The sequence below is a fragment of the Hyperolius riggenbachi genome, chromosome 4 (genome assembly GCF_040937935.1).
Source record: "Hyperolius riggenbachi isolate aHypRig1 chromosome 4, aHypRig1.pri, whole genome shotgun sequence".
In the NCBI taxonomy this organism is placed as follows: Eukaryota; Metazoa; Chordata; class Amphibia; order Anura; family Hyperoliidae; genus Hyperolius; species Hyperolius riggenbachi.
This window is the reverse complement of record NC_090649.1, coordinates 126,390,461-126,402,748: the sequence shown is the minus strand read 5'-3', so window position 1 is coordinate 126,402,748 and position 12,288 is coordinate 126,390,461. Positions and strand designations below refer to the sequence as shown.

The window sequence follows — 12,288 nt, the reverse complement described above, 5'->3', positions numbered from 1 at the left end:
TTTACTGATGAAATGTGCTGCGGCTGCTGCCCACATAGTGTATACATTTAAAATAGGTCTCATCTGCACTATCAAAGATATCAATCTTTTCCCCAAGGCTGCTACAAAGTAGCATAATCAAGCACAGTACAGCTCCTGCATAGTGCCGCTCCCCGCCTGCGTCCCTTCCCTCCCCGCTTCTGTAAGCGGATTGGAGGAAGCTTACGGAGGCAGGGAGGGAAGGGACGCACAAAACAACTAAAGCTGCATGTCGCTAGCATCGCTGTTTTTATATTGGGTGAAAGTAGAGCGCGGGGGGGGGGGGGGGGGTCTGGGGGTGCACTATACGGACACAGAGGCTAGTGACAGTATGCAGAACCAGCCTTTGTGTCCTAATATTCATGGCAGAAACCCACCTCGGGTTCTCTTTAAATTTCATAAAAATACTCTACCACTCTACCATAGTTATCCCCCCCCCCCCCCCCAGAAAAAAAAGGCGACACCTGACGATGCTGTGCTACAAACTTCCATACATAGTTGGCAAGCGTCCGTGAAATTACGGACAGTCTGCCTTTTTAACCCCAAAAAGGCAGTGTCCGTCCCTGCCCGTCCTTGGGGAAAGGCGTCTGTCCGCGGAGGGGTGGCAGCCTGGCAGGCAGGACGTGAACTGACCGCGTCAGTTCACCAGCAGCAGAGCAGGGCTACGGGAAGATGACTGCTGAAGCCCTGCACTTGAGACTATTTGTGTCTCCAGTACAGGTCTTCGGGCAGCATTTTCCCATAGCTCCGCCTGTGAGTGTGAGGCTGAGCGCGGGAATTTTGCAGCTGCTGGCTGCGAAGAGTCAGACCAGGGGAGCTGCGCTGTAATGAAGACTGGGACTCAGGAGAGGAGTCGTCTGCAGGTGAAGTCAGGTTCTGCCTACATTACTGGTGAAATGTGCTGCAGTGCCCATGCCCACATTTATTACTGGTGAAATATGCTGCAGTGCCCATGCCCACATTTATTACTGGTGAAATATGCTGCAGTGCCCATGCCCACATTTATTACTGGTGAAATGTGCTGCAGTGCCCATGGCCACATTTATTACTGGTGAAATGTGCTGCAGTGCCCATGGCCACATTTATTACTGGGGAAATGTGCTGCCCAAGCCCACATGTATTACTGGGCAAATGTGCTGCCCATGCATACATGTATTACTGGGCAAATGTGCTGCAGTGCCCATGCCCACATGTATTACTGGGCAAATGTGCTGCAGTGCCCATGCCCACATGTATTACTGGTGAAATGTGCTGCAGTGCCCATGCCCACATGTATTACTGGTGAAATGTGCTGCAGTGCCCATGGCCACATTTATTACTGGTAAAATTTGCTGCAGTGCCCATGCCCACATTTATTACTGGTAAAATGTGCTGCAGTGCCCATGCCCACATGTGCTTACTGGTGAAATGTGCTGCAGTGCCCATGCCCACATGTATTACTGGTGAAATGTGCTGCAGTGCCCATGCCCACGTGTGCTTACTGGTGAAATGTGCTGCCCAGTGCCCATATGTATTATTGGTGAAATGTGCTGCAGTACCCATGCCAACATGTGTTCACTGGTGAAATGTGCTGCCCATGCCCACATGTATTTACTGGTGAAATGTACTGCCCACATAGTGTATTTTACTGGTGAGAAGTGCTGGCCACATAGTGCATTTACTGGTGAAATGTGCTGCCTACGTAGTGCATTTATTGGTGAAATGTGCTGCCCACATAGTGCATTTACTGGTGAAATGTACTGCCCACATAGTGTATTTACTGGTGAGAAGTGCTGCCCACATAGTGCATTTACTGGTGAAATGTGCTGCCTACATAGTGCATTTATTGGTGAAATGTGCTGCCCACATAGTGCATTTACTGGTGAAATGTGCTGCCCACATAGTGCATTTACTGGTGAAATGTGCTGCCCACATAGTGCATTTACTGGTGAAATGTGCTGCCTACATAGTGCATTTACTGGTGAATTGTGCTGCCCACGTAGTGCATTTACTGGTGAAATGTGCTGCCTACATAGTGCATTTATTGGTGAACTGTGCTGCCTACATAGTGTATTTACTGGTGAAAAGTGCTGCCCACGTAGTGCATTTACTGGTGAAATGTGCTGCCTACATAGTGTATTTACTGGTGAAAAGTGCTGCCCACGTAGTGCATTTACTGGTGAAATGTGCTGCCTACATAGTGCATTTACTGGTAAAATGTGCTGCCTACATAGTGCATTTACTGGTGAAATGTGCTGCCCACATAGTGCATTTACTGGTGAAATGTGCTGCCTACATAGTGCATTTACTGGTGAAATGTGCTGCCTACATAGTGCATTTACTGGTGAAATGTGCTGCCTACATAGTGCATTAACTGGTGAAATGTGCTGCCTACGTAGTGCATTTACTGGTGAAATGTGCTGCCTACATAGTGCATTTACTGGTGAAATGTGCTGCCTACATAGTGTATTTACTGGTGAAATGTGCTGCCCATGCCCACATGTATTTACTGGTGAAAAGTGCTGACAACATGTATTTACTGATGAAATGTGCTGCCCACATAGTGCATTTACTGGTGAAATGTGCTGCCCACATAGTGCATTTACTGGTGAAATGTGCTGCCTACATAGTGCATTTACTGGTGAAATGTGCTGCCTACATAGTGCATTTACTGGTGAAATGTGCTGCCTACATAGTGCATTTACTGGTGAAATGTGCTGCCTACATAGTGTATTTACTGGTGAAATGTGCTGCCCATGCCCACATGTATTTACTGGTGAAAAGTGCTGACAACATGTATTTACTGATGAAATGTGCTGCCCACATAGTGCATTTACTGGTGAAATGTGCTGCCTACATAGTGCATTTACTGGTGAAATGTGCTGCCTACATAGTGCATTTACTGGTGAAATGTGCTGCCCACAAAGTGCATTTACTGGTGAAATGTGCTGCCTACATAGTGCATTTACTGGTGAAATGTGCTGCCCACATAGTGCATTTACTGGTGAAATGTGCTGCCCACATAGTGCATTTACTGGTGAAATGTGCTGCCTACATAGTGCATTTACTGGTGAAATGTGCTGCCTACATAGTGCATTTACTGGTGAAATGTGCTGCCTACATAGTGTATTTACTGGTGAAATGTGCTGCCCACGCCCACATGTATTTACTGGTGAAAAGTGCTGACGACATGTATTTACTAGTGAAATGTGCTGCCCACATAGTGCATTTACTGGTGAAATGTGCTGCCTACATAGTGCATTTACTGGTGAAATGTGCTGCCTACATAGTGCATTTACTGGTGAAATGTGCTGCCTATATAGTGTATTTACTGGTGAAATGTGCTGCCTACATAGTGTATTTACTGGTGAAATGTGCTGCCCATGCCCACATGTATTTACTGGTGAAAAGTGCTGACAACATGTATTTACTGATGAAATGTGCTGCCCACATAGTGCATTTACTGGTGAAATGTGCTGCCTACATAGTGCATTTACTGGTGAAATGTGCTACCTACACAGTGCATTTACTGGTAAAATGTGCTGCCTACATAGTGTATTTACTGGTGAAATGTGCTGCCTACATAGTGTATTTACTGGTGAAATGTGCTGCCCATGCCCACATGTATTTACTGGTGAAAAGTGCTGACAACATGTATTTACTGATGAAATGTGCTGCGGCTGCTGCCCACATAGTGTATGTACTGGTGATATGTGCCCATATAGCTTTAGCTAGGTTTCTCTCCTTCCGAAATTCACAAGAAGTTTCCTTAAAAGCCTGCTACTGCCTCCTGTCCGTCCAAACCATGGCGTGTCCAGAATTTTGACCATTTTGTCCAGGAAAAATAAAAAATTGGTTTGGCAACCCTGGTGCCGTGCATAAATAAAAACCAGAGAGAGAGGTTAGGCCTGCGGACCGTATCAAAACAGCTTGAAGGCCAGCACTGGGCCACAGACCTCTCCTTTAAGTGATGTGATGTATAAGTTAAAAAAAACATGAAAATGGGAGCAGCACATGGAAAAAGGAAAACTGATGCCCAAGGGAGCTGTTCATGAAAGAGATGAGCTACATAGTTACATAGTTATTTTGGTTGAAAAAAGACATACGTCCATCGAGTTCAACCAGTATAAAGTACAACACCAGCCTGCTCCCTCACATATCCCTGTTGCAGCGGCGGCGCCACGCTGGGGATTGTCCAGGCTTCAGCCCCAGCTGGCGACTTATCAGCCCTGCCTAAAGCAAGCCCCCCCCCCCCCGGCGGGCGCCGCAAGTTCCTATTTTGCACACAGACAGGCAAAATGAGGAGGAGGATCGTCTGGAGGAGGGCCTGGTTGACTGTCTGACAGCGATCCCGGGTCATAGATGCTGGCCACAAGGGTACGTTCGTGGTGGGCTGGTGGCGTATAAATTTGTGTCACGTGACGACGTCCGGCGTGACGTCACGTGACACGTGCAGCGCGCTCGCCTTGCCTGCCCAGGCAGCTTCAGCTAGTTGCTGCCGACGGCTGAATAGGGAGCAGGCCAGCACCACTGAGGCCAGACTGTATCACTGTGAGTGACTGGCTGCCAGCCAGAGCCAGCACTCACACCCACCCATGGACAGCACAGCAGACAGGCAGCACGCACAAACGTCCGAGCCTCCGAGGACTCAGTAGTCGGACTGGAGCCAGGCAGCTCAGCAGCAGCATCAGGAGGATTGGAGGAAGGAAGACTCAAGGTTGGTGAGTGGGTGGACAGCCAGCCAACAGGCAAATTTCCTTTTTCACACCGGCCAGGCCTGAGCTGCTCTGAGCTGAGCCCAGCCCGGCACCACCACCAACCAGGCCTGAGCTGCCCTGGGGGGCCCCCAACCCACCACCACCAGCCAGGCTTGAGCTTCCCTGGAGCCCCCAGCCCACCACCACCAGCCAGGCCTGAGCTTGCCTGGGGCCCCCAGCCCACCACCACCAGCCAGGCCTGAGCTGCCCTGAGCCCAGCCCGGCACCACCACCAACCAGGCCTGAGCTGCCCTGGGGCCCCCAGCCCACCATCACCAGCCAGGCCTGAGCTGCCCTGGGGCCCCCAGCCTACCACCACCAGCCAGGCCTAAGCTGCCCTGGGTCCCCCAGTCCACCACCACCAGCCAGGCCTTAGCTGCCCTTGGTCCCCCAGCCCACCACCCCCAGCAGGGCCTGAGCTGCCCTGGGGCCCCCAGCCCACCACCACCAGCAAGGCCTGAGCTGCCCTGGGACCCCTAGACCACCACCAGCCACACAGGCCTGAGGCCTCCAGCCCACCACCAGTCAGGATTGAGGTGCCCTGGGGCCCCCAGCCCACCACCACCAGCCTGACTACATATACTGGGAAAAGCTATACACCTGGCTACATATACTGGGGACAGCTATACACCTGGTTACCTATGCTGGGGACACTGGCTCTCTGTCATTACGTGCATTAACTGGTGAAAAGTTGTCTCTTATGTGCATTTACTGGGGAAATGCTGTCTGTCTCTTATGTGCATTTACTGGGGAAACGCAGTCTGTCATTATGTGCATTTACTGGGGAAAAGTTGTCTCTTATGTGCATTTACTGGGGAAATGCTGTCTGTCATTATGTGCATGAACTGGTGAAAAGTTGTCGTTTATGTGCATTTACTGGGGAAATTCTGTCTGTCTCTTATGTGCATTTACTGGGGAAATGCTGTCTGTCATTATGTGCATGAACTGGTGAAAAGTTGTCTCTTATGTGCATTTACTGGGGAAATGCTGTCTGTCATTATGTGCATGAACTGGTGAAAAGTTGTCGTTTATGTGCATTTACTTGGGAAATGCTGTCTGTCTCTTATGTGCATTTACTGGGGAAATGCAGTCTGTCATTATGTGCATTAACTGGTGAAAAGTTGTCTCTTATGTGCATTTACTGGGGAAACGCTGTCTGTCATTATGTGCATTTACTGGTGAAAAGTTGTCTCTTATGTGCATTTACTGGGGAAACGCTGTCTGTCATTATGTGCATGAACTGGTGAAAAGTTGTCTCTTATGTGCATTTGCTGCGGAAATGCAGTCTGTCATTACGTGCATTAACTGGTGAAAAGTTGTCTCTTATGTGCATTTACAGGGGAAATGCTGTCTGTCATTATGTGCATGAACTGGTGAAAAGTTGTCTCTTATGTGCATTTACTGCGGAAATGCAGTCTGTCATTACGTGCATTAACTGGTGAAAAGTTGTCTCTTATGTGCATTTACTGGGGAAACGCTGTCTGTCATTATGTGCATTTACTGGTGAAAAGTTGTCTCTTATGTGCATTTACTGGGGAAACGCTGTCTGTCATTATGTGCATGAACTGGTGAAAAGTTGTCTCTTATGTGCATTTGCTGCGGAAATGCAGTCTGTCATTACGTGCATTAACTGGTGAAAAGTTGTCTCTTATGTGCATTTACTGGGGAAACGCTGTCTGTCATTATGTGCATTTACTGGTGAAAAGCTGACTCTTGTGCATTTACTGGTGAAAGGCTGTCATTATGTACGTTTACTTCATTTTTTTTAATGTAACTACGTTAGCTGGTACAACTACATTACAGTTAGCCCCGCCCACATGACGTCATGGCCACGCCCATTTTTTTGTTGCGCCCCCCCGCAAAGCCCGGCCTGCCAGCCCTTGTGCCCCCTTTGAGCCCGCCAAAAATCTGAAGTTGGAGCCGCCACTGCCCTGTTGATCCAGAGGAAGGCGAAAAAACCCTTACAAGGCATGGTCCGATTAGCCCCAAAAGGGAAAAATTCCTTCCCGACTCCAGATAGCAATCAGATAAAATCCCTGGATCAACATCATTAGGCATTACCTAGTAATTGTAGCCATGGATGTCTTTCAACGCAAGGAAAGCATCTAAGCCCCCTTTAAATGCAGGTATAGAGTTTGCCATAACAACTTCCTGTGGCAATGCATTCCACATCTTAATCACTCTTACTGTAAAGAACCCTTTCCTAAATAAATGGCTAAACCGTTTTTCCTCCATGCGCAGATTATGTCCTCTAGTCCTTTGAGAAGGCCTAGGGACAAAAAGCTCATCTGCCAAGCTATTATATTGCCCTCTGATGTATTTATACATGTTAATTAGATCCCCTCTAAGGCGTCTTTTCTCTAGACTAAATAAACCCAGTTTATCTAACCTTTCTTGGTAAGCGAGACCTTCCATCCCACATATCAATTTTGTTGCTCGTCTCTGCACCTGCTCTAAAACGGCAATATCTTTTTTGTAATGTGGTGCCCAGAACTGAATTCCATATTCCAGATGTGGCCTTACTAGAGAGTTAAACAGGGGCAATATTATGCTAGCATCTCGAGTTTTTATTTCCCTTTTAATGCATCCCAAAATTTTGTTAGCTTTAGCTGCAGCGGCTTGGCATTGAGTACGATTATTTAACTTTTTGTCGATGAGTACTCCTAAGTCCTTCTCCAAATTTGATGTCCCCAACTGTATCCCATTTATTTTGTATGGTGCTAGACCATTGGTACGACCAAAATGCATGACTTTACATTTTTCAACATTGAATTTCATGTGCCATTTATGTGCCCATATAGCCATCCTATCCAGATCCTGTTGCAATATGACACTATCTTCCTGAGAGTTGATGATTCTGCACAATTTTGTATCATCTGCAAAAATAGCAACATTGCTCACTACTGCATCTACTAGGTCATTAATAAATACATTGAAGTGCACTGGACCCAGTACAGACCTCTGTGGGACCCCACTGCTAACAGTCTCCCATTTTGAGTATGATCCATTGACCACAACTCTTTGTTTTCTGTCCATTAGCCAGTTCCCTATCCAAGCACACAGACTCTTCCCCAGTCCTTGCATCCTCAACTTTTGCACCAGACTTTTGTGGGGAACCGTGTCGAAGGCCTTTGCAAAGTCCAAGTATATCACATCTACAGCTTTCCCAGTATCCATATTAGCATTCACTACCTCATAAAAGCTGAGCATGTTAGTCAAACAGGACCTGTCTTTGGTAAACCCATGTTGATGCTGAGAAATAAGATTATTTTCTACTATGAAGTCATGTATAGTGTCTCTTAGTAACCCCTCAAATAGTTTGCATACAACTGATGTTAAGCTTACAGGTCTATAATTTCCTGGATCTGATTTTTTGCCCTTCTTAAATAATGGGAAAACGTGGGCTGTACGCAGGGCCGGATTACCGACCAGGCAACAAAAGCAGTCGCATGGGGCCCCATTCAGAGTCAAAGGGGCCCCATCAGAACATAAACCAGCCCTCGCCATCCTGTCAGCGGTGGCTGGATGGTATAATGGTTAAAGGGACTCTGAGCAGTGCAGTAACTATGGAAAGATGCATATCATTTTAAAGCTCTCTTTCTCTTCTTTTCAATGATATATAAACGGCCGCCCTATGCCTTTTAGTTTTTGCTATTTTCGCGATTGAAATCGCGGCCACAGGACGACTTCTCCAAAGACGGCAGCTTGATTCAGCAAAATGCAATGAAATATAAGGAACCCAGGGGGATATAATTACAAACATAATGCTGGTAGGTGTGAGGATGTAATTAATTACTTGTGGGTATGCTTATAGGCATACCCACAGGCACTGCTCGGAGTCCCTTTAAGGGCTCTGCCTCTGACACAGGAGACCAGGGTTCGAATCTCGACTCTGCCTGTTCAGTAAGCCAGCACCTATTCAGTAGGAGACCTTAGGCAAGTCTCTCGAACACTGCTACTGCCTATAGGGCGCGTCCTAGTGGCTGCAGCCCTGGCGCTTTGAGTCCGCCAGGAGAAAAGCGCGATATAAATGTTATTTGTCTTGTCAAATGATGCCGTGCGCTGCAGATTGTCTTCAGAGCCAGTCTCGTCTCCTAGGTCCCCCTCCTGCTACTATGCGCTCTGCTGCTGCCCACTCCGCCCTCCCTTCCCACAGAGAACCACAGCTGCAGCAAGAATGATAGCAACAGATGGCAAACGCTCACTCACCTATCCATGATCCAAGCGATAGAGATCTCGTCATCTTAAACCCATCTGTCTCTTCTACAGTGCAGCCGCTCGCTCTGAACTTCCTGATTCTCAGATCAGACAGGAAGTAGGAAGTAGTAATAGTAGTAGTAACAGAGCGGCAGCACTCTAGAGGAGACAGATGGGCTCCGGATGACGGGACCTCTATTGCTTGGATCGCAATAGGTGAATGTGAGTCATCTGGTGCTGTCATTCTCCCCCGCTGCGGCTGCCTTTTCTGCTGGACTATCGTATTCACTGGGATGGAGGCTGCATGATGGCTGTCTAGTTTGGGAGGAATCGGTTGTTCAGTGGTGGGGGTGGTTATGTAATTCTGTCTGGGGAACGGTTCCCGGTTTGGCAGTGTCCAGAGCTTTCTGCTATTGCCAGGCTGGAGATGCAGGAGGAAGTGCTGCTGCTGTGATATCTGGCGCCCTCTTCACAGGGGTGCCCCAGCCCCTGAGTGCAAATGTCCCAGCCATTCATCTCTCACTCTGCATTTTGCCGCTGCTATTCCCTGCATTGTGCTCCCACAGAGGAAAGCGGGCTGTTGCCCATAGCAACCAGTAGCTCGGCTACCCCAGTGTGTGCGGCATGTTGCTGTGCAGCTGCATCTTCTAATTTTATTACGTCATGATGGGGGGCCCAAATCAGTTACTTTTCTTAGGGCCCCATTTAGCCTTAATCTGGCTGTACGCCAATCCACTGGGACTCTGCCAGTTGCAAGAGAGTCACAAAAGATAAGATAAAGGGGTTTATCTATAACTGAACTTAATTCCCTTAGGACCCGAGGATGCATGCCATCCGGGCCAGGTGCCTTGTCTATTTTTAATTTATTTAGTCTTGCCTTCACTTCCTCCTGTGTTAAGTATTTAATATTACAGTTAGAAGATTGAGACTCTTCTGCCTCTGTAATTTGCAACAGTGCTGTTTCCTTTGTGAAGACAGAAGCAAAGAAAGCATTTAATAACTCTGCCTTACCTTGGTCATCCACCATTGAGTTCCCATCCTCATCCTTTAGGAGTCCTATACAGTCAACCTTTCTTTTTTTAGAGTTGATGTACTTGTAAAACTTTTTTGGGTTAGATTTGATATCCCTAGCGATTTGATTTTCAGCTTCGATCTTTGCCAGCCTAATTTCTTTTTTACAATTTTCATTGCACTCCTTATAATTGCTTAGTGCAGCCTCGGTCCCCTCCTGTTTTAAGACCTTATAGGCATTCTTTTTCCTCTTCATTTTATCCCTAACCTTTCTATTCATCCATAGAGGCCTTTTTTTTATCCCTAGACATTTTGTTTCCATATGGGATATACATACTACAATATTGATTGAGAATAAGTTTAAAAGCTTGCCATTTCCCTTCAGTGTCCTCCCCTTGTAGTACATTATCCCAGTTCACCAAACTTAGTGCCTGCCTAATTTGATTGAACTTTGCTTTTCTAAAATTCATAGATTTAGTGGTCCCGCTGCCCCGTGGCCTATCAGTCACCAGATCAAACGTTATCATGTTGTGATCACTATTTCCCAAATGTTCTTGAACCTGCACATTTGATACATTATCTGGTCTATTAGAAATGATCAGATCCAGTAACGCATTACCCCTAGTTGGTTCCGTTACCATTTGAGTCAAGTAATTGTCCTGTAGTGCTGCCAGAAATCTGCTGCTTTTACCAGAATGGGTAGCCTCAATACCCCAGTCAATGTCTGGAAAGTTGAAATCGCCCATAACTATGACCTCATTTTTACTTGCAGCTTTTTCAATCTGCTGTAGTAATCGCAGTTCTGCAGCCTCATTAATATGAGGTGGTCTGTAGCATACCCCAATAAGCAAATGGCAACTTTTATTTCCACCATGAATATTTACCCAAACGGACTCCACATCTTCGCAATCTTCCTCCATCTCATCGTTGAGGACATCTGTAAAATAATTCTTAACAAAGAGACAAACCCCTCCACCTTTTTTCCCTGTTCTATCCCTCCTAAACACATTGTATCCTTTTAAATTAGCTATCCAGTCATGGCTTTCATCCATCCATGTCTCGGTTATTCCCACAATGTCATAGCCTTTGTCATTCGGAATGAACTCTAGTTCATCTATTTTATTTGCAAGGCTCCGAGCATTGGTTACCATGCACTTTATATTTTTACCACCACATTTACCAATTTTGTTTACATGAAATGGGCTACTTGAAGTTTTACCAACCTCCTTAATCTTTACACTGTCCCCATCCCCTCTCCACCCCCCCCCCCCCCATAATGTTAGGCTCCCACTGTCTTTTTACCTTATCTTGTTTACATATTGAGACTTTATCCTCCCGCCTCCCCCCAGATCCTAGTTTAAAATCTCCTCCAACCGTTTAGCCATCTTCTCCCCCAATGCAGCTGCACCCTCCCCATTAAGGTGCAGCCCATCCCTGCTGTAGAACCTGTAGCCGACTACAAAGTCTGCCCAGTTCTCCAGGAACCCAAACCCTTCCTTCCTACACCAATTTCTCAGCCATTTATTTAACTCCCTAAGCTCCCTCTGTCTCTCAGATGTAGCACGTGGCACTGGCAGTATTTCAGAGAACACCACCTTGGAGGTCCTTGCTTTAAGTTTATCTCCAAGTACCTGAAAATCATTTTTGAGGACCTTCCATCTCCCACTAACTTTGTCATTGGTGCCAATGTGTACCATGACAGCCGGGTCTTCCCCATCCCCACCCAATAATCTGTCAATTCTTTCCGCTACATGCCGAACCCGAGCACCCGGGAGGCAACAGACTGTACGGCATTCACGGTTTCTTCGACAGATTACCCTATCTGTACGCCTAATAATTGAATCCCCTACCACCAGTACCTGTCTAGCCATAGCTGCACTCCTATTCCCTTTCTCGTTACAGCAGTCTGCCCCTTGGTTGCTAAGGAGCACATCCTGCTGCAGCATTGCTACTCCTGAATCATCCTCCCCAATATTACGCAAACAAGCATACTTATTAGTGAGGGACAACTCGGGACTAGTCTCCCTGCCACTTTTTCCCCTACCCCTTCTAACTGTGACCCAACTAGCGGCTACCTCTGCTTCTTGCTCCGGCTTTACTCCACCCACCTCATCTTCAACGGTTCCATCCAGTGTCTGGATCGTGAGATCCAAGCTCATCTCCATATTGTGTATGCGTCTCAGTGTTGCGAGATGCTTATTTAGCTCTGCGACTTCCGCCTCTAACTGAGCAACACGCACACACCCAGGGCAACAGTAAACACCCTCAATCCGCTGATCAAGGCATGCATACATGTTGCAGGATGTACACTGTACTGCATTGTCCA

At 47.1% G+C, this 12,288-nt stretch overlaps 1 protein-coding gene across 3 annotated transcripts in view; it reads right to left on the bottom strand.

Moving 5' to 3' along the window:
- The window catches only part of LOC137571446 (diacylglycerol O-acyltransferase 2-like), an 82,452-nt gene that overhangs the window by 43,609 nt on the left and 26,555 nt on the right, over positions 1-12,288 (bottom strand). The gene's annotated exons all lie outside the window — the stretch shown is intronic.